Here is a 23,158-nt window from a genome sequence, read left to right on the forward strand (position 1 = left end):
TTTTTTCCTTTTGAGGTACGGAACCCTAAAAACCGTATCGAAATCGGTCTATCCGTTTAACAAAAACACAGACATACATTGGCGGCAAACGTATAACTCGTACTCTTTTTACGGTGGGGGCTAAAAAGGAAGAGTAATGGCGTTATTCAGAAAACGTTTGTCAAATCTAAAAACAGTTGATAATCGTTAGATTCGTTCGTCCCTATCCGTCCGTCCGTGGCTCACTTCGCTATTTCGTCGCGTCGCTACAAGTACATGCGGCCTACACCAATTTTGGTGCCTCGCCATAGTAGTTGCCGCGCACCGCTACGGAAAGGACGCCTGCTCGCGCTTGCGCCACCTAGCGGCCATATCTGTCGTTATACACGCGTTTAGTTAGAGTGGATCTTCTGTACCTAGTAATATTATTTATTCTGTGCCGTCATTTTGACATTTCTGTTTGTTAGAAAGAGAATTTTTTTTGCATAGGTTTGTAAGAGGTTGCTAAGGTTAATAAATAAGGGGGTTAATATTTATGTAAGTACATAGAGTAACTTATACTAGAGCGGTACTGTCATAGTAAATTTTGTAACCACAGTAAATTCACTGCCATCTATCGACACACTTTAAAACTAAAAACGAAGATTTATAAAAATACGATAAAATGTATTTAAATATGGATAAATTATTTTTTTTATTTGCATTAATTATTTTTATGATTTTGACCCATGTTCTGTCACTGATATGCGTAAAAATTGTTAAATAATAAACGAAATATACAACAGTAGGCCAAAGCTAGTAGCGCCCTCTGATCGAGAGTAAAATTTTCTTGATTTTCGAGGCACGTTTTTTCCTCAGACTGTATCCATCTATTACGGAGTTATATCTATCTTTGGTAAATAGTACCTCCTGTTTAGGTGGATCAACTGCTTCTTATTGTATTGTATTGTAAATTATTTGTATTTGTATTGTTATTCGGTCCGATCAGCCAGGACTCAATATTAGCACATTTTGTGAGAAAAACTATACCATGCTGTACTAAATTGTACCTGAACTACGTTTTTTCCTTAGACTGTATCCATCTATTACGGAGTTATATCTATCTTTGGTAAGTAGTACCTCCTGTGTAGGTGGATTAACTGTTTCTTATTGTATTGTATTGTAAATTATTTGTATTTGTATTGTTATTCGGTCCGATCAGCCAGGACTCAATATCAGCACATTTTGTGAGAAAAACTATACCATGCTGTACTAAATGCTTAAATATATCTATGTACGATAAATACATATTACATGTTTAATTAATTTAAAGCAAGGGTTAAAGAGTAACAAGAGAAAGTAACCATGGCAACTGAGTGACTAGAAAGATCTGCTTCACCCTATTGCTCCTTTTTTGTAAGGATCTATTATCTTAAAAGAACAAATTCAACAACAAACATGAATTTGGAAGAGAGACAACGTATTTATCGACACAGAATGCACAACAGTCCCAACCACAACACAATCCAATTTCTACGTCACGTGACGTCACAAGCTAAAAAGCAACCTGATACATTCACTATAACAAGTATCAAACACCTTCACTCGATTTATATCAAAATGAGACTGTAATTTAATATGAATAAGGTTGATATTTAAACGCGAGCGCGAGTCGCGACTCGCTACCGCGATAACGTCATGTCACTTTCACTTACAGCCTACCTATCATACTGACAACCATTCAAATTTAAACTCAATCTACACGCAGATAAAGTCCAAAATCGGGCGTCTAGTATCAATTCATATTTTTTTTCCAGCGTCGTCATACGTTGATCTAATTTGGACGTTACATAACCGATAATAAGGTTCTGTTTAGATCGGTTTCAGTTAAGCACGGCCTTACTCAAGGCCGCTCGTACATTTGCTTTCTCTTGGGGTCGACGGTCACAGTTTTTTTTAAGTACAGGTCCATTCCATAAGTACTGTTCAAGGTCGTTTTTAGCCTACTCTCGTGTTTGTAAACATTCGTTAACAACCTATATTTAAGAGGAAAGGGGACGACCGGTTCTCCGTAAGTACAAACGTAGTCCCCATTTTCCTCCCTGGATAATCTGGATATTGACATTGTATTTTTTTTTATAAAATTTAGAAAACGGATTCGAGTCAGATATTGAAACTAAAAGTTACTAATATACCGGGTGTTTCCTGTAACAGGAGCATTAAATTAAACTGGAGGCTGTACTCAAACTGACCAACATTTGTTCAGCAACTTTTAAAAATAACTTGTGTTTTGCTTTTCATTACACTTTAAAGTTTATTCTAAGACGCAATGTATTGCAAAATTTGTTATGTTTAAAGGGTGACAAGCAACGTCAAACACACAGATGGCAGCGTACATTGAAAATAATATTTAATTAGTATGAAAAAGGTACAATTTCATAATTTTAAAAAGTTGCTGAACAAATGGTGGTCAGTTTGAGGCGTACAGCCTCCAGTTTAATTTGTTGCTCCTGTTAGGTAAAAACGGGACAATATTACTAAGTTTTCGCTGTCTGTGTCCGTCTGTCACCAGGCTGTATCTCATGAACCGTGATAGCTAGAGAGAATTTTCACAGATAATGTATCTGTTACCGCTATAACAACAAATATATATACTAATAACAGAATAAAATAAATATTTAAGTGGGGCTTTTTGCCGTTTTTTGCGTAACGGCACGGAACCATTCGTGCGCGAGTCCGACTCGCACTTGGCCGGTTTTTTTTTTTTTTTTATGTGATATTCAGCAAACGAGCAGACGAGCCGCCTGATGGGAAGCAGTCATCGTCGCCCATGGACGTAAGCAACATCACAGGAGCCACTTAAGCATTGCCGATCCTTTTTATGACGTTATGGCGTTTAAAGGGTTAAGTTGAATGACCGTTTTTCTCGTAAACTGTGATAGCGAATCTAATTCATCGCATGAGCTAAGATTGCAGTGCGTGTAAGTATCATATCACACTTTCACTTGGTTGAACGCACGCGAATTAAACTCGCTTGCAATGCATGTGCGCAGTTTTTTCTGTAGTCTTTCGGCCGGTTTAGGGTCCCGTATTGTATTGTATATTGTATTGTAGTAGCACGGGCAGGTTTTCGTAACTCGACGACCGGCGCCTATTTTGCGTAAAACTAAATTTCTTTATCTGCCTCTATAGCTCGAATGTGCAAGAGCGATAGAGGAGGAAATTATCAGGATCTTTTCCTCGTTTCCTCATGAGTGATGGTCGCGACCACACAGGTCGTTATTTTGTGCACCAAGGCTCTCCGTTCTGCACGATTTTCCGCCTTCCTAATAATAGGCGCCTGTGTGTCTGTCTGTCTTTACAATGTCCACCCCGCGGGGTTTTTTTTTATGTTATTAGGAAGCAAACGAGCAGACGAGCCGCCTGATGGGAAGCAGTCATCGTCGCCCATGGACGTAAGCAACATCACAGGAGCCACTTAAGCGTTGCCGACCCTTTTTATGACGTTATGGCGTTTAAAGGGTTAAGTTGAATGACCGTTTTTCTCGTAAACTGTGATAGCGAATCTAATCCATCGCATGAGCTAAGATTGCAGTGCGTGTAAGTATCATATCATACTTTCACTTGGTTGAACGCACGCGAATCAAACTCGCTTGCAATGCATGTGCGCAGTTTTTTCTGTAGTCTTTCGGCCGGTTTAGGGCCCCGTATTGTATTGTATATTGTATCGTATTGTAGTAGCACGGGCAGGTTTCCGTAACTCCCGGGGGGGACGGTGCGTAACATCATTCGCCTACTCCGTTAACAAAAAAAAAAAGGTTTCCGTAACTCGACGACCGGCGCCTATTTTGCGTAAAACTAAATTTCTTTATCTGCCTCTATAGCTCGAATATGCAAGAGCGATAGAGGAGGAAATTATCAAGATCCTCGTTTCCTCATGACTGATGATCGCGACCACACATGTCGTTATTTTGTGCACCAAGGTTCTCCGTTCTGCACGATTTTCCGCCTTCCTAATAATAGGCGCCTGTGTGTCTGTCTGTCTAGTCTTTACAATGTCCACCCCGCGGGGTTTTTTTTTTATGTAATAGGAAGCAAACGAGCAGACGAGCCGCCTGATGGGAAGCAGTCATCGCCGCCCATGGACATAAACAACACCAGAGGAGCCACTTATGCGTTGCCCACCTTTGAGAACCCTAAATACCTGCTTCTTGAAGAACCCCATGTCATAGCGCAAGGGAAACACCTCAGAAGGTAGCTCATTCCACAACTTGCACGTTCTGGGCAAAAACGAGCGAGATGCCCGCTTGTTTTTGGTTTACCACGTGTCAAGAATGTGAGGATGAGCTTTGTTTCTTTGGTGGGAGGTGCGGTGGTAAAAACGTGACGGTGGCACCGGATCAAAAAGCTCTTAAGAACATTCCCCATTGTACAGACGGTAGAACACGCACAGAGAGCCAACCCTCCGAAGGCTAAGAGGTTCCAAACCGACTGTGAGATCGGGATCGCCAACAATACGAACTGCCCGACGTTGGATGGAGTCGAGTGGAAGAAGTTGGTATTTCGGTGCTCCAGACCAGAGATCAGAACAGTACTCCATATGTGGTCGAACCTGCGCTTTGTATAACGAAAGCCGGTGACCTGGTGTGAAGTACACGGGTCGGTAGACGTCCACTATCCCGTCCTCCATCCACCTCTTCTTCGCGTTATCCCGTTTGCCACGGCTCATGGGAGCCTGGGGTCCGCTTGACAAGGAATCCCAAGAATTAACGTAAGCACTCGACAGCGACTGCCATCTGACCTTCCAACCCAAAGGGGAAACTAGGCCTTATTGGGATCAGTCCGGTCTCCATCCTCCATCCACCATTGTTGTTGGTTCAAAGTTGTCCCGCTTTTGTCGACGGAGTCTGTCGTGGTCTGGTTTTCGTAGGCTCCGAACTCGGCTTTGACTTTGACACCGTTTACGCACGACCCTGACCCAGTTGTCGTAACTACCGCAGGTGACAATGAACGACAACGACATTTGTCACCCCCGCTGGGATCCCCACTTCCCGCACTCACTTCCCAAGTGACAGATAAAAGTAATAGTTGCTTCCATAGATTAATTTTCACGTCGAGAATCGCCAGCGCCGCGCGCTACAATTTTCAGAAATTTTTAGGGTACGTGCAGCTGTTTGAAGTTGCAGGTTTGGATCGAGAGTTGTATTAGGTGGCGATCACAATAGATCAGGGATGGTAGCAGTGATACATTTAGAGCCTTATATAGCCCCTAGAAAGAAGAAGGTGCCTTTTAGACCTATGTTGGCCATGTTCGTGATTTTTTCCTTTTGAGCGAGTCACGAAATCAAATTACGGATGAATTTACTAGAGAAAGGCCTCTAGATTGCTAATAAAATTTTTGGCAATCGTATTGTCATCGAAAAAAGAGCTACGATTATTCTAAAAGCTTTGTATAGATTCTTCCTTAAGGGGCCCACTGACTATCAGTCCGCCGGACGGTATCGGCCTGTCAGTTGTTCGGAACTGTCAAATTTTTGTTCTAACTGACAGGCCGATATCGTCCGGCGGACTGATAGTCAGTGGGCCCGTTTAGAGGATATAACCAAACGGAGTAGCCATTAACAGGCGTTCCCCTCAGTCGAAAATATTCGGCCAATGGTCATACACAATAAATGGACTGACGTTTATCTGACAAGGCTTTTTTTACGTTACGTATACATTTGACGTGCCCCTCCGCCGCAAAAATCGGCACTGTTTTGTACAGAAAATTACAAACAAGGCGTCACCGTTTGGTTATTTCCTCTAATTGCTATTCTTACTTCATGCATAGCCGATACTGGCTGCGACAACCAAAAAAGGCTTAGTGTAAGGCCTGAGTGGACGCTCGAGTTAAGCGTGCAGCGGGGCGGGGCATGCAGCGTCCATGTTAAACAGATGCAAACGTATAGGAGCGGCCTTAGTGCACGCTGCTCAAATCACTTGTGAGCTCGACGCCACGCTGCACGCCCCGCCGAACGCTCTGCTTCTAGCGTCCACTCAGGCCTTACACTTACAGTTATAAAAACTGCATAAAACCTTCTATGAATCGACCTTGAGATAGATACTTCTCATGTGGGTTTCCGTGGGCGTGAAGCGTGGTATGTTATAGCTTTTATTCGAAGTAGCATAAAGTTATGTTTTAATTTAAAACCGGTTCACTAAATACTGGGCGGCAAAGATTATATTATCTTACATATTTAGTGATAGTATCTTAATCTACAATTTTGTCATCGCTGTCAATGTTTAAAGATCTTGTAATATATTAAACACAAATTTGTCAGTTAACATCTAACAATTACAATTTTAAGCACTGAAGCCTAATTATTTTCTGAGATCTATTTCATCACGCTGACAATTGTCATCTGACAATGTCAATTAACCGTACCGCAAATTGTGCCTACTTTGCTCCAGTATTTGCTCTAAAACTCTTAAATTTAACTTACATCGCTGTATCGATACAATATAACGGCTCAACTGATACTGAATCGCGGCTGTATCTATGCTGTGTCGCGACAGTAGCGATGGAGAATCGTGTTTACGTGTGCGAGGGTATATGTATGAGCAGCGGAAATTTGCGACTGCATCGCTGCAAAAAGTCGCAGCGTGCTAAAGGGTCCCACTGGCTATCAGTCCGCCGGACGATATCGGCCTGTCAGTTGTTCGGAATTGTCAATTGTTCTAACTGACAGGCCGATATCGTCCGGCGGACTGATAGTCAGTGGACCCACTGGACCCCTTAACACTTTTAGACAGTCGCGAGTTGAGCACGGCACGAACAATCGAGTGATATACCAGAAGCGTCACTTGCCCGTGACCGATCGAAATCGAGAGTTCGGTATCTGGAGCGCAGAGCGTCACATCGTTACGTCACTGTTCCGGTAACCAACTGACTGACGTTTGGTGAACAGCTGATGTGACTTGACGAGCCCATCATTAAGGGGAAAGTATCGATCATTTCATTCATCGACGCAGGAATGTACGTGTTATTAAAATTTCCCACCTAAGATCCGATGTCTGGATAAAAGCTTGTACCAAAAATTTAATATTTGCCAAATACTTATTTCAATTAATTAAGTCTAACCAAGAGATACTTGGAGGAAGTTACTGTACAGTTACTACAAGGACAGTTACTGCCATCAAAGAGGATATAATATGATAAGGATAACGCGGTACTGTCATAGTAAATTTTGCAGCCACAATAAATTCACTGCCATCTATCGACACACGATTAAAACTAAAATTAAAAATATCAAAAAAAAAAAATATATATATGGATAAATATTTTTTTTTTTACTACATTCATTATTTTTATGCGATTTTGACCTGTTCTTTTTTTTAAATATTCTTTGTTCAAATAGGCCTAGCAACAAGCACTTTCAAATTGTTATTTCACTGACATGCGTTAAAATTGTTAAATAACAAACGAAACCGTCAACGCCATCTATACGAGAATAGGCCAAAGGTAGTCGCGCAATCTGATCGAGAATCATTGATTTTCGAGGCACGTTTTTTACTTAGACTGTATCCATAGTTATATCTATCTTTGCTCTCATAGAGACCATTACTATAAACACTCGTGTATTCGGCTGTTTACCGACGCAAGCCACGCATCACACTAGCGTACAAATGTTTGATTAGTATGCCCTCAAATTTATTGACTCGGCCTTGTAATGGCGGTCGATGGATGAGTAGATGACTCAATGGAGCCTCGTTAAGGCCAAGTCCAAGGGGGAAGGTCAGTATTCGGGGCCCTTATCTCTGGTGTTAGATTAGAGATAGTAATGATAACTGAAATCTGAGGCAAGCCTTTATTATATGATATGGAATTATGATAAAAAAATTGATATGATAAATGTCATCAAGACTAATAGGCGTTATTAAAGCCCGACCAGAAATATATGATCATTGTTAACGTCAGCTGCCGCTCCGTTGGTGGGTTCAGGAATGGCAGCAAATAAAGTCTATGAAAAAAATTTGGTCATCGCCTCCCGCTTGATACTTTGTCAGATGATAGTTTAGATGCTATTGTGAATAAACAAAATCGTCAGCTGATTCTATCGCTGTGGAAAGACCGTCAGCTGGTCACATGAACATGTAAAAAAGAAAATTATTTTCAGTCATCGGCGTCATCGCCTCCCGTTTGATACTTTGTCAGATGATAGTTTAGATGGTATTGTTAATAAAAATAAATCGTCAGCCTGTTGTATCGCGGTGGAAAGACCGTGTTACGCGTTTCGGTGGCTGCCATTCCTCAACCCACCAACGGAGCGGCAGCTGACGTTCACGAGGGTTCATCATACATAGCCGTTAACCGCTATACGAGTTTTGGCCCGGGAGGCGATGACTGACGATATTTGCGCCTGGGTCGCGGTCTATAAATATTGATTGCCTATTAATTTACGCTTACAGAAACCCTAGTGTAAATTTAATTCGATAGCGTGGCGTGCGTTTGCGTGATATTTATTTTTGTATGGGATTTTCAACAGCGCGCCAAGCGGGACGTTTTGGAAACTCAGTAGGTATCCCATACAAAATGAAGCTTAACGCAAACGTGTACGTCATGATATCGAATGAAATTCACACTGAAAATCAATACTGTATACTATATGCCACGGGCCCAAGTCCAAGGCCACGATGAGGTCACTGTGGCCAATGGACTCGTTGCAGATCCAGAATTAATAGAGACGGACAGTCGTTCGGTCCCAGATTTAAACATCGCTTATGAAAACATCAAGGGATAAAAAAAATATATGTTGAAGAGAGAGATCAGCTTAAGGCCGTTCCATCGGATTGCCGCTGTCATTGTCACATTTCGCAAGAAAGAACGGGAAAGATCATGCGCGCCAAGTATCAATTTTGATCGAATTTTGTCGATTTTTATTTATTTTAAAAACGTTACCTTACAATATCGAAATTCGAAAGCTATGAAATTACTATTTAAGTTAAGATTGTTTTTTTTTTTTCTTTTTTTGTTTATAGTATTACATAATAAATAACCGAGTAAAGTTTGATTAAAAGTCCGAGTTAGAGGTTACTTTGGGAATTAATTGTATCGAGCGAAGTGTCATAATTCGTGTATCGGAAGCTATGTTATTAAAGGTAATATAGTCAAGAACTACATATATTTTTTCCACGTCTACGAATATCAACGCCTCTTAGAAAAACATGATCATATAAGGAGATTTTCCGCCTTCTGGCTCAGGGAAGATAAGAAATTGAAACTTGAATGTTCTTCGTAACTGCCCATAGTTATGTCAGCTCTGAATGCAACGTCTACGCAACAGTGGTCACGGGCCCAAGTCCAAGGCCGCGCTGAGGTCACTGTGTCCGATGGATTCGTTGCAGTCGCTGGCGGCCCCGACCTACACGCGCTTCCGCTTCTATTGTCAAAGATCGTCTGTCAAATCTAAAATGCCGTTGACAATCGTTTGTCCTTCTTCACTGTCTCTCGCGTTGTCCCGATATTTTGGAGCAGGTACTTTTTACGTATTGGGGTATAGTTTTCACCTATTCACTAACCCAATATTTACAGGTATAGCTTAGTGCGGACAGCGCAATACGCATACTTTAATGGACCCTGGTAATTGACCGTTTTTCAATCTTATTGCAATGTCATAAGGCCCACAAATGGCAAATTAAGAGTGTTCCTAATGTTTTTTACCCTTGGTTTGAGACACTCTTACTTACCAGACGAGTTTTTGAAAACGATTGTTGTAGCGATAGCAAAAAATAGAACCGGCGATGTGTCAGCGTGTCCAGTTCAATAATGGCTTCAGGATGCTGTTGGGACTGGCGCGCTTTTGCAGTGCGTGAGGCATGTTTGCGGAAGCATGAATGGACGATTTTCATGCCATAATGAGGAAAAGAATCGCCTCTCAAATGTATCGCCGGCATCGCTGGTAGATAGCAGAAAGATGGGATGGGATGTTCATGGTCCTGTGTACCAAGACCCAAAAAAAAAACTGTGAGACCTAGGTTAAGATGTACTTACTCTAATATTGTAAGTCCTGACTGTCCAAACTGGCCTGAAATAAAGAATTTATTATTCTTATATAATTGGAACATAGTAGTAGGTATAGGTAGTACTACTTTTGAGTAGTTTTGAGCTTCATAGCGACCGCGGACCGCTTGAATGTACCAAAACGTAAGGTCAGCGCCCAGCGGACTGAAAAGGGTCGCTGGGTGATTATATCTTCGAATATACTCTTACAAAAGCAAAATAATTTACGCTTTCTTCTTTGTCGGTCCCTCATTACTGAGGATTGTGACCACTTGGTTTTGCAGCTCCTGTTATTTGTTTCGATCTCCCGTAGCCCTCACCGCTTGATGGAGTTTGCCTGAGGTGGCCTTTTTAACATCGTCGGACCGTTTCTAGTTGGTGGGGGGCCCTAAAGTCTTTTGCTTTCATTTGCACAATCATTAGTATTATTTTTGAATTCAATACATTCAATGACACTTGACAGCATTCCGATTTTGCTCGCGCTTTTAATATTTGACAGTCAATATTGTCATCATTGGCCTTTTCGTCTATTGCAGACGATTTATGGACGAAAAGGCCAATGATGACAAGATTGACTGTCAAATATTAAAAGCTTTTGCCTTCATTTGCGCAATCATAAATATTATCTTTGAATTCAACACTTTCAATGACACTTGACAGCATTCCGATTTTGCTCTCGCTTTTGATATTTGACAGCAATCTTGTACAAGTTGTACGTTATATTCCTGTGAATCAAACCCATAATACGATGACGCCTTATCAATTGATTAAATAACATCGCTATCAGCGGCCTTGCTCGAATCTGCGTCTAAGGGCCGAGACCTTGTCATCCGATTTATCGTATCGTCTTGTTTGTGTTTTTATCGCGCGATAAAGGGCCGCCCTTGGTGAGAGCGAGGTCGAAACAGTTCCGGGAGTTTTTCGTCCCGTTTTTTAGGTTCGCAGTTCCGTCTTCCTTTATTGCACAATGCAGTTTTTTGGTGCGGTTGCGGGTCACTGGTTTAATTAAGTATTCATCTTTATTTGTAACGTCGGAAATGTAAGTGGTTGTGGCGGTGGTAAGGTGGTTAAATAAGTGGATTTGAACCACTGGAAGAATTGCTTCTCAACAGTTTTCACATATATGTATTTACAAAAAAAGAACAATGGGAAAACAGTAAGTAACCTTCCATTTCACGATATAAAGTATTATTGACTGTTTAAATTTGAGAACGAACTATATATATGTAAACACAAATCAAAATATTCAATAATACTTAATTATTTTTTCTTTACTATTTGTTAGAGAACGCAGTTGAAATTTTCGACTAAAACAAGCAAGCTTGGTTATTCATACAAACGTAGTTACACTCTCAACATAACGACTAGCTAGATTGTTCTGTACTTACAATAGGATAAGGTATATCTAGGTCTGTAATTAGTTTATGTAGCCTCAGATACAATAGTAAAACAAATACAGCGAATTTGTTTTTCATACTAAACTTGTTTTTGCTCTATTTCTTTTGTTTTATATACTAGAGCTATATAAACTAATTACAGACCTAGATATACCTCATGTCATTGTATGTACAAAGTTTTATTACAATCCAACACGTAGTTTTAAAATGAGGACGAAAGTCCGTTTGTATGCGAAGGTGAAATTCAGCCGAGCTTGCCGGGGACTTTTAACAGTGTAAGCTAACTTATGCACCGACATCAATAGAACAAAGTGTGGGAGTGTCAATAAAAACCACATATTTTCATAGAAATTTTATGTCATTCCTACACTTTATCATTACAATTGCCATTCTGAATTAGCATGGTCTACCTCTATATTGGCCTTTGATATGTTACTGAATGTGTGTACATTAATTAAATTTTATTTAATAAATAAATTAAATAAACGGGAATCAAAAGGTTGTCTATACAATTGCGATCAGTTAACACAGAGTTCCGAGTTTCCTTGGATATCTCACGATTTTGTACAAATGACGCAAATCTGCTCTCAGCTACCTATTAAATATTAGAGGTTATTTTGAGGTTAACAAAACAATACATAATTTGCTTTTAATGACCATTTAAAAAATTAAAAGTTACCTTGAGATACAACGGAGACCTAAACTCTGGCTCTGGGCTCCTAAGGTTCAATCATGCCAAAGGAAATCTGATTCACGTAACGCCGTATTTCATATGGTATTAGCACAGAATAAATAATAGTACTATTACTAGGTACAGAAGATTAGGTACGCGTCTATTACGACAGATATGATCGCTAGGTGGCGCAAGCGCGAACAGGCGTCCGTTCCGTAGCGGTGCGCGGCAACTACTATGGCTAGACACCAAAATTGGTGTGGGCCGCATGTACTTGTGGCGACGCGACGAATCGCGGAATGAGCCACGCCTGGTATTAGGTACAATCAGCAACACTCTTAACTGTCTATCGATGGACCTTGATGTCAGAAATGTCAATACAACGGCCACTATCATGTACGAAAGAAAAAGTGACCAAGGCCTCCAGTGCCCAGGTATTAGGTACAATCAGCAACACTCTTAACTGTCTATCGATGGACCTTGATGTCAGAAATGTCAATACAACGGCCACTATCATGTACGAAAGAAAAAGTGACCAAGGCCTCCAGTGCCCAGGGCTGGAATCGGACCAGCGTCCTCTGCATTCGCGGCAAATGCCTATAACGAAAACATTTACCCAAATTTTATAGATAGTGAAAACTGTTTCATTAGTGCCTAACATATTTTTGGTCCTTCGAGCCGGATGGACCAAAAATATGTTAGGCACTAATGAAACATATTTTAAATATAAAATAAGAAACTGTATTTCCACTCTTTTAACTGCTACATCTTAAATATTTGTTCATATACCGTTAACGCTTGTGTACAAGGTAAGTTCTGTACTGACATTTAATTGTGACCCTTTAACTGATGTCATACATTTTCTGATATACCGTCTCGTACAGACCCAAATTTTATAGATAGTGTAGACAAGATGGAAAACTACCATACATTACAATGTTTGCCCTTGACAATGTCTGCCATCACATTTGCAAAGAATTTAAGGTTTTTTTAGCAAACGCAAATAACAACTACAGTGACTCGATAATCCGGCACTTCGATGGTCCGGTTGCTCCGGCACTAAAATTAGAATAAAAATGATCTTTTTATGTCCTATTTTACTATGTGTGCTTACATTATCGCATTTCAATATCTTTTTAAATGGCGAAGTTCCACATAAGAGTAGAATTTTTAGTAAATTGTATTTCATCGACGTTACTAAAAAACACATCAATAATATGCAGATTTGCTCTAACTTCCAGTAATCCGGCTCTCATGTGTCAGCATTAGTGCCGGATTAGTGAGATTGTACTTCAAATAAACTATACAATCTTGATTATTTTAAAAATAGATATCGAAAAAGTTTGCCAATAAACAAAACACGTAATGTTTTTTTGGACTCAATAAGTAGATGAAATGTACCCTTAACCGCTATATTCTGAATGAAAGCAAAATAATTGAACATTCGCTTATCTGCCTATTAAAAGCCTGTCCAAAGATTTTGCTTCGAAGTTCTTCGACACATAAAAGGGAATCTCTTGTTCCGAACAATTTGTCTCAGCAACACAATTGACCACCGGTAGCTCTTATTTCGTAGCCGTAAGGTCCGCAAACGATCAGCTGCGACGATGGCACTGCGCAGGCGCGCTCTGAAAATTGCATATCAGGAAACGCACGCGCGGCATTGAGCCGAGGCCGGGACGGCGGCGCGCGAGATGGAGCCAGCGGTGCATCGCGATTGTTTTGTCAATAAATAAATATTAAAGGACAATCCAACACAAACCGGTATGTCCTCAAAGTCCCACAGTAAGCTTAATAAAGGGGCCCACTGACTATCAGTTCGACGGAAGATATCAGCTTGTCAGTTAGAACAAAAATTTGACAGTTCCGAACAACTGACAGGCCGATATCGTCCAGCTGACTGGTAATCAGTGGGCCCCTTAAGGCTCGTAGAAGACGATATATATAAATTATATAATACATGTTTTGTTTTTAAACAACTGCTGCGCAATCTACGTAAAGGTTTGCGCGTTTATCCTTATTGAAGACACCAGAAAAAAGGTTAATTAAGACGGGGCGTAAAGCCAGAAAATTTGAAAATAACAAAAGATATGGCGCGCCGCGAGAAACTTGCGACGCAAGATTGCATGGCTACGTACATTATGCAGTAACTGATTGTCAAAAGTTGACGTTTGACAATTTAGTGACCACAAATACAAATACAGCGCCATTTGTTTCGAACGGCTGTCAAAAGTTTAAATTAAGTTTAAATTAAGCGTTTTTGAATAAAGCATCTTCTATTCTATTCTAAGTTTATTTCTTTGACTTTCACTGGCCATGTCGATCAATAACTCTTTGGTTACATCTCACATGAACGGACCCGATACGAACAAGGCAATGCCGGCGACGCGACGTCACGAGGCCGACTGGAGAAGTCCCGCGACATTCACTGAGACCACGTTTTCTTTGAGCGCTTGACCATCGTTTCCGATACTGAACTATCTTGGATCTTATTGCAACGGGATACAGTTCAATAGTGATCAGTGAAGTTGTTTCTAGATGGGACAAATGACTACCTCTCGCGTCGAGTGATAGTCCCTAATGACCTATAACAGTCCGTTTTTATATGGAGTTAACTGTCACGTAAAATATTTGTAAGACATTGTTTGGAAGTTTAGCACATTAATTTATTTAAAAATGTAACATTTAAGTAATAAAAAGTATGGTAAAAACATATTACTTCAATTATGTACGAGTATTTGTTGAGATATGGAAATTTCTTCTTTGTAAAGAAATGTACGAAAAACGAGATTGATTTCTCACGTGTGCAGTCAAAGTATCTGAGCGGGTGATGTGTTCAAAATGATCTACACTCGCGCTTACTTGGTAATAAAGTTTTTTTTTATTATTTTACTATCTGAATGGAAGGATCGAAAAATATATGGAAATTTTGGTACAGTCGAGTTCATAAATATGTGTACATTTCTTCACCTTAATCCATTGCAATAAGTGTGAGGTCGAGGAAGTGGGGGGGTGTGCGCCGCGACCGTACGTACAAAATGACACCACTCTGTCATGACGCCCAACATTCCTAACATTCCTCAGCCGTGCACGGAATTCGCGCGCGGACAGTACGTTTCTCTATTAATCATCTGGTGCTTTATTTCATGCATGGTGTAAAATAATTTATTTTAAATACAATCAAATAACCTATGCGTTGCCGGTTAACAGTTCAGTTCGCGGACAGTTATTAACGTCATGTATCACAGGCCAAGGGAAACAAAAAACAACGCGAATGCTATAGCATTCGTGTCCGCGAACATGTTACATACATACTTACATAGGTACATTGCAAGTTAAATAAAAGCTTGTAATAAAATATTCTTTATTCAAATAGGCCTAGCAACAAGCACTTTTAAACTAAGTTCTGGTGTCCGAGTCCGACCGAAGTTTCTGTTCCGGTTTCGGCCTAAGGTTCAGCGTCGGCCAAAAAACTGCCGAACCTTCGGTCGCGCTGAAACTTACAAGTCTTACAACGTATTTTCGGATAGCGTTCGGCTTGATGTTAACCCCCCCCCCCCCCCACGCAAAAAGAGGGGTGATATATGTTTGACGCGAATGTCTGTCCAGCATCGTAGCTCTCAAAGGGATAGACCGATTTCGATGCGGTTTTTTTACGTAAAAGCGAAGTTTTCCTTAGCTATGTTTGATAGAAATCGAGCCGTTTGAAGAGTACCAGCTCTATTTTTGGCATACATTGTTTTTTTGGCAAATAGCGTAGGTTTTTTTTATTATTTAAAAGTGAATTCTAAGTAGTCTTTATTAGAATAGTCGTGAACCGACACGCACTTGGCCCGTTTTTTATATCACTTGCACGAGTTAGGTCTTTCATTGTTCATTTGTCTAACGCTGAGTCTTACGTAGGCGAACACTCGCGAACGCAAAGCGAAGCGGCGCGGCGCGGCGCGGCAAGCCCACGCTACTAATATACAGAGTTCGGAAAAATTATCGCAAAAATAAATATGTTATGGAACAGGATAAAAAAAATTAACAATTTTGAACTGCAGTTTTGAGTATAATCTGGATATTTTAAAAACTGTAATAGATGTCATATATTAAAGAAAAAGTGACGAAGCCCTCCAGTGATGAAGGCCGGATTCGAACCGGCGTCTTTAGCTATCGCGGCTAACGCCATGAACCCCTAGGCCACCCCGCCACGGCGGTGCCCGTCCGAACTTCTCGACTATATGCCATCTTAGTAAGACTAGGCGTCTTTGACCAGCTCTAAAGACGCCGGTATGAATCCGGCCTTCACCACTGGATGGCTTCGTCACTTTTTCTTTAATATATGACATCTATTACAGTTTTTAATTTATATATAGTAGTGTGACTACTTAAAAAAAAAAAAACATCAAAATATTTAATAAAATAATTGTAATTGTTCTCAAACTGGATATTTTATTCAAAAATACTGTACATAATACGAGTTTAATAAATCTTGTCTTATTTTGAGATATAAATGATTTTTGATGGTTTTGCGATGATTTGTCCGACCTATGCTTATATGCCAGTATACGAGCGAGATGCATATTAGATAGTGTTACGTTCTCGATAGCGTTTAGGCACTGGTTGGATATTTATTTGTGTTTATCACAAATATTAGTTACTGAGTTATGTATGTTTTCTATGTATTTAAGTATATATCTATATCTATTTATTATATTTATCTTATCGTCGTCTCCACAACACAAGCCTTAAATAGTTTACTGTGGGGCTAGGTAGATTTATGTAAGATTCTTGCGCCATTCAAGAGCATCTATAAAATGTTTTAAATGGGTCTCATCTCAAAGACGCTTTAGTGCAACGATGGGCACTTTCTTCGTAAGGAGCCAAAATAGTAAAAATACATTTATATTATATCGCTGGCCACACACATTTTTTCAAAGGACCGGCGGCGCGCGGCGGGCCGAATAAAATCCTTTCGCCCGCACACCGTACTTTGCTTAAAGGGGCCCACTGACTATCAGTCCGCCGGACGATATCGGCCTGTCAGTTAGAACAAAAATTTGACAGTTCCGAACAACTGACAGGCCGATATCGTCCGGCGGACTGATAGTCAGTGGGCCCTTTTAGTGCTTGCTTTGCTAGACAGGTCAATTTGAGGCGCATCTCTTCTAGCGAAATACCGAAACCCTAAAACATCTAAATTCTCACCGTAAACGTCTTATCTACTCGCATTTCCCGCGCACTTACGCCATTTGCAGCGCGCAAGCGTTCGGCCTCGACTAGATCATAGACAAAGAGGCGAGGTCAGGAGCGCAGCCTTGCGGGCGCTTCCGCCAGCGCCCGCGCAGGCGGCGTTGCGCGCGCTTCGCGAGTCGGGGGAACGGACTGGCCAGCGTTAGACCGTTTTCACATTAGACTTATATTGATCGGGATATATACCGTGATTACCTTTTGTATTATTCACATTGTCTGATCCCGTATCGGATGTAGGATCCTACATCCACAGTGTGTAGCAGGGTGGAATTGTAACGCTGAAGCGTCCCGCGCCTGCTCCAGTACACACTACAACAAACATTATGTCTACTCGTATGAGAACACACAAACAATAATTATCGGACATCTGACGGGCGGGTGACCCGACATGGCTAAAATTATCGGAAGTGTCAATCCAATATCGGATGAGGAATACAGTTATTAGGGAGTCCTATGTGGCATGATGTCTACCTTTTTTGGGTTAACTTTTCTTTTCACATGTAGATTTCTTAAATGGATAAATATATTTTTTTTATACTACGTCGGTGGCAAACAAGCATACGGCCCGCCTGATGTTAAGCAGTCTCCGTAGCCTATGTACGCCTGCAACTCCAGAGGAGTTACATGCGCGTTGCCGACCCTAACACTCCTCTCCCTCGAGCTCTGGCAACCTTACTCACCGGCAGGAACACAACACTATAGACAGTACTGGTTAATATCCTACTGGCCCAGAGTCTGTTAGCGATTATAATAAGCCGTCTAACGAGCAAACGTAAAACGGCGTAGGCGACTGAGTTTTCATTAGAACAATACTACACTTGTTCCGAATTAGATTTCTGAATGATTATTGATTGACCTTATGTAGTTATGACTTAGAACTTGTTACTCGTATTTATAAAAATGCGATAATTCTCGCATGTGGTAAATCACTGCTGTCTATCCGTCCGTCTGTCCCTATGTATGCTTAGATATTTAAAACTACGCAACGGATGCGTTTTTTTTTTTAAAGATAGAGTGATTCAAGAGGAAGGTTTATATGTATAATTTGTAAATGTTTTGTGTAAATTAGTTGACCTACCCGTGCGAAGCCGGGGCGGGTTGCTAGTTAATGCTGAATTAAAATTGCTTATCTAATAATCTTTGACGGATTTTGGAATTAATTTATTTTTTACTTCAAATTTGCATGGGGTTTTAAGACTACAAAATTTTTCCTGAATATGAAAACTAGGGTTTTAACTCCGGGATTTCTCGTCATGTCCCGGTAACGTCACCAAAGCAACACTAGGTTTATTGTATATTTAGTTATTTAAATGAAGGTTTTTTTTAATTAAAACACAGTCATTACATTTAACACATTCGCAATAAAATCCAAGTACAATTTAATCTTATGCTAAAAAACCTAAACCTAAACCTTAAATATAAAAGACTTCCCCCAAATCACCCCCTTCCGGAATGTCGCAGGGACGCTAGCGGCGTTACCCCTCTGCACCGCCAGACTTCTCTGGGCAAAGAAAGCGCCCGCCCTATGATCGCCTGAGACACCTATCAACCGGACCGACATCGACACTTCCTTTACAAAATTCTTGGTGTCGGTCGACCACGGGCCCAATGTCTACATTGCAAGCGCCGCAAACTTGCAATGGAGACATTGGGCCCGCCGCTTGAGAGTTTGGGCCTGGTCCGCGGCAGACCCAGGATTTTTTGTATACTTTTTCCTAAATATATATGTTTTTTCTTTCCAGTAATGGCGCTCTTAATACGACCGCTCCATCATTAGAACAAAAACGGACCAGAGACAAAATGTAAGTTTTTAAGAGACCGCCCAGTGAAGGAGCACGACGACACAAAGTTTGTACCCATATTATTTCATTGTCTATGACTTTACTATTTTTAAAAATTTTAAATAATTTCTGCCTGCCAAGCGACATGCGAATTTTGCGTAAAAGCGATTTTTCAACAAAAGAATTGTGTTTTCTTTTTACTTATGACGTTGACATTGATTTTTTTCCTGGTCATGAGATAGAAGGTAATATAATCGACACGATATAAAGATATATATACATAATTGAAGGTACAATAATATTCGTTCAAAACATACAATGTCAACGTCAAATTTGAACATGACATTTTAATAAGTTTAAGGCCACAATTCTTGCGTTATAGAAATGTATGTTGCGATGCGATTTTTAAATGAATGGTTATAATGACTCCAATGTCGTATTTGTCATCTGTCATCTTGCGGGTTTTCCTGCTTGACTTTGTTTTATTGTCTGTACTTTTGTACGTCGCTCGACGGACTGCTTAAAGGTACGTAGATAGATGTAAGTTTCTTAATATTTATACATACATATATGTAATTAATTGGATTTAAACACTTTACACAAAACATATACACTAAAATGTGTGACTAAAAATTAAAAAAGTACATATGTATTTTAAATATAGAAAAATATATCCGTACAATTTAAAATTACATAAAAAAATCCACATAAAAACGAATATAAGATGCAGTTCACACTTAGGTATTACCTCAAGTAAAAAAAAAAGCATATACATATAACACAATTGATTAAGTACTTATACAAAATTAAAAATGTAAAAAATAAAATATTATCCTACAAATCAACAGAAGTACCGATTTAATACTTATTTTCTAACCCTACTTGTCCAATATACATACTTCGAGTAGACAGCCCATACTTCGTGATTAGCTACAAAAAATCCGCGATTATTCCGGACCCACTCAAATTGGCGATTGCATTTTTGACTATATTTTAAAGTCTAAACTTTTGTAGTTAGCGTTTTTTTTAAATAGGCAATATTTTCGAATTCCAAATCAGTGGCTCCCTCAAGCTCCTTTATAACCTCATTAAACTAATTGTTCTGCTGTCTGTAAGTACAAGCGGTTAACCCCGAATACTGCCTTACCAAGGTCGCCTACATTCGAACGTAAAAAACTTCCAAACTAACAATGCGGGCCGTGCGGCACAATCGAAAATGCATCTTATTCACATACGAATACGTCTTAAAATGCAACGATGTAGAGAGGAAGGTTTATTATATGTAATTGAAATTCTGAAACTTGTAAGGTTTCGATCGTGATACGTTTGAAGGATTCGAGACCTTGTCCTTATAGGTATAAGGGCGATGCGTAATAATGTTAGGATACCTTGGTTCGAATCGTAAAACTACATACACAAATATAGAAACAAATGTTTGTTTATTTTATTTTTGCTCTATAAATTGCATTATGACAATGTTAACCATACGGCAATGAAATTATCAAAGTAGATAATTTATTTATTATAAAGGAAACTCATAGTATCACTTGCATCATACAAACATAAAGGGTTCTAGCAAAACCTGTGTACCTAATACATAGTAAAATATTCAACAATATCTATGGTATTGTAGGTTATTTCACCGTATTTATTCAAGACTAAAGAAAATTATACTCGGGGCGGTCGTGGCGCGGGGCACGCAGGGCGGGAGCGCGCCGGTCGGGGGCGCGCCGGCAGGGCTGGCAGTTTGTATGGCAGATTATGGACTTTATTGCTTTTTATTTTATTATATTATTATTTATTAATAAAATGCCAATGCCTCGGGCAAGGATGGATTGCTTTATGCCCTTGTTGTACAATCTACTATTATATCATATCTACTATTATATCATAAAACACTTGCAACGGTAATTTTACTCAGGTTTGACTCCGAGAATCCCGGGAAACCCGGGAACTTTCTAAATTTCAGCACATCCCTATTGTAACCTAAATGTCTGTACAGCCCCGAAGCGGATCTCAAAACGCGCGTATCCACATGCAATCTTTTTAAAAAAAGTCGCTGACGTAAGCAACACTGTAACAGTTTCAATCATGCCTTAATAAGCTGCAAGCTGTCAAGGTGAACAGACGAAACGAGGAAGTGAGCAGAGAACAAGGGTTACGCGCGCGCGGAATAAGATCGTATGTGACGGTGGAATTAGAGAACGGTTTGACGTTTTGGTGTGGAGCCAGAACCAAGATGGCCGCCTTGAAGGCAAGGTTGTACGGTCGGGAGAAAAATTGACAGAGAGTTAATCGAGTGAATTAAATGATTGCATATAAATTAGTCAGGGTTATTTTTGGTAAAAATAATCGATATGTAAATATGGTCAACGGTATTTGATGTCAATTTTGTTTTTTGCGTGTTTCGAATAAGACATGACCCTGACCTATTCGCTAGCGTGTGCGTAATTTACATTCTATCCATCTCGCTCGTACTGGCATATTAGTGCGAGCGAGATGTATAGAAAGTAAGTTACGAAATTAAAGATTAAAAAAAAATTAATGGAATTTATTTTATAACTAGGAATCTTTTTAGCAAAAAAATGGCATAATTTTATAAATATTCAGATTTTCCATACTAATTCTATTTTATTGCTCATTTGCGTACCTGCTCTGCAAGGATATAAGTAATCAAAACGGTTAGAAATACGCACATTAAATCGACTTTGTTTCAGTTCGAATAAAAGCGCCGAAAAAATAATTTAAAGTAACTTAATATTGTCTTCGGTTACCGCGATAGTTACTCATGAAATAAAACTATGAAAACGGATTATATCGCGTATATCGAATTTATAATACATCCCGACGTTTCGAACCCATTACAGCGTTCGTGGTCAACGGGTGACAGAGGAAAAACTACAAAGTAAAAAAGTACCCACATACAAAAATAAAGAATCATCATAAACTATAAACTTTAAGGCTGGTTGTACATGCAAAATCGGTTCATAAGCTCGGGGGATCGGGATTTATTATAAATTCATCATCATCATCAGCCTACTCTCGTCCACTGCTGGACATAGGCCTAGACCTAGGCCTCTCCAAACTCCAAATGACCAAAACCTCCAGTGTCCAGAGGTGGCTGGTGGTGGAGCTGATGGTTAAACAGTAGTCTGTCTACTTGAAAAAACACAAATTAAAATATTTTCATAGAAAATAATTTAATTTGTTCTTAGAGCATAGGCCTCACCTACGCCATTGAGCAAGATTTGCGGCAACTCTGATCCAGCGTGGATCCAGCACCGGTATCATGGTCGCGTTTTTGTCACTTGTCACATCATGCGTCACTTTCGCACTTACATACTTGTTAGAGCGTGACAGGTATGGTGACAAATGATAGACAGCCGTCCATCTTAGCCCCGCTGCTCTTGCCAGTCGCCTTGCTAAGGTCACTCAGTATACGCGATATAATCCGTTTCATAGTTTTATTTTAAGGCGGTTCCCTGACCCAGAAGGCGAAAAATCTCCTTATATGATCATGTTTTTCTAAGAGGCGTTGATATTCGTAGACGTGGAAAAAATATATGTAGTTCTTGACTATATTATCTTTAATATCATAGCTTCCGATACACGAATTATGACACTTCGCTCGATACAATTAATTCCCAAAGTAACCTCTAACTCGGACTTTTAATTCAACTTTACTCGGTTATTTATTATGTGATACTATAAACAAAAAAAGAAGAACAAAACAATCTTAATTTAAATAGTAATTTCATAGCTTTCGAATTTCGATATTGTAGGGTAACGTTTTTTAAATAAATAAAAATCGACAAAATTCGATCAAAATGGACACTTGGCGCGCATGCTCTTTTCCGTTCTTTCTTGCGAAATGTGACAGAGACAGCGGCAAACCGATGGAACGGCCTTAAAGTAACCTGTTTTGCAAACCGTACACACGTGTAAGTACAACACGCAACGACAGTGTTTATGTCTCATTGGCCTTCGACACCGAATATTTTTAAACCCACTCGATTATTATTGATTTTTGCGTATTGCTTACTTACCACATGTTACTATAAAGCCTGACCAG

The 23,158-nt window shown here is 39.8% G+C and overlaps 2 protein-coding genes across 5 annotated transcripts in view; one reads left to right on the forward strand and one right to left on the reverse strand.

The window, feature by feature from the left end:
* LOC134754728 (ecdysone-induced protein 74EF) overlaps positions 1-23,158 on the forward strand; it is a 292,930-nt gene that overhangs the window by 71,650 nt on the left and 198,122 nt on the right. For all 4 annotated transcript variants that reach the window (XM_063691066.1, XM_063691068.1, XM_063691067.1 and 1 more), the window contains exon 2: positions 19,048-19,107. The gene's annotated coding sequence lies outside the window, so the exon portion shown is untranslated. The remainder of the gene's footprint in view (positions 1-19,047; positions 19,108-23,158) is intronic.
* The window catches only part of LOC134754733 (U7 snRNA-associated Sm-like protein LSm11), a 62,760-nt gene that overhangs the window by 10,423 nt on the left and 29,179 nt on the right, over positions 1-23,158 (reverse strand). The window lies entirely within an intron of this gene.

Source organism: Cydia strobilella, chromosome Z, assembly GCF_947568885.1.
Source record: "Cydia strobilella chromosome Z, ilCydStro3.1, whole genome shotgun sequence".
Lineage (NCBI taxonomy): Eukaryota > Metazoa > Arthropoda > Insecta > Lepidoptera > Tortricidae > Cydia > Cydia strobilella.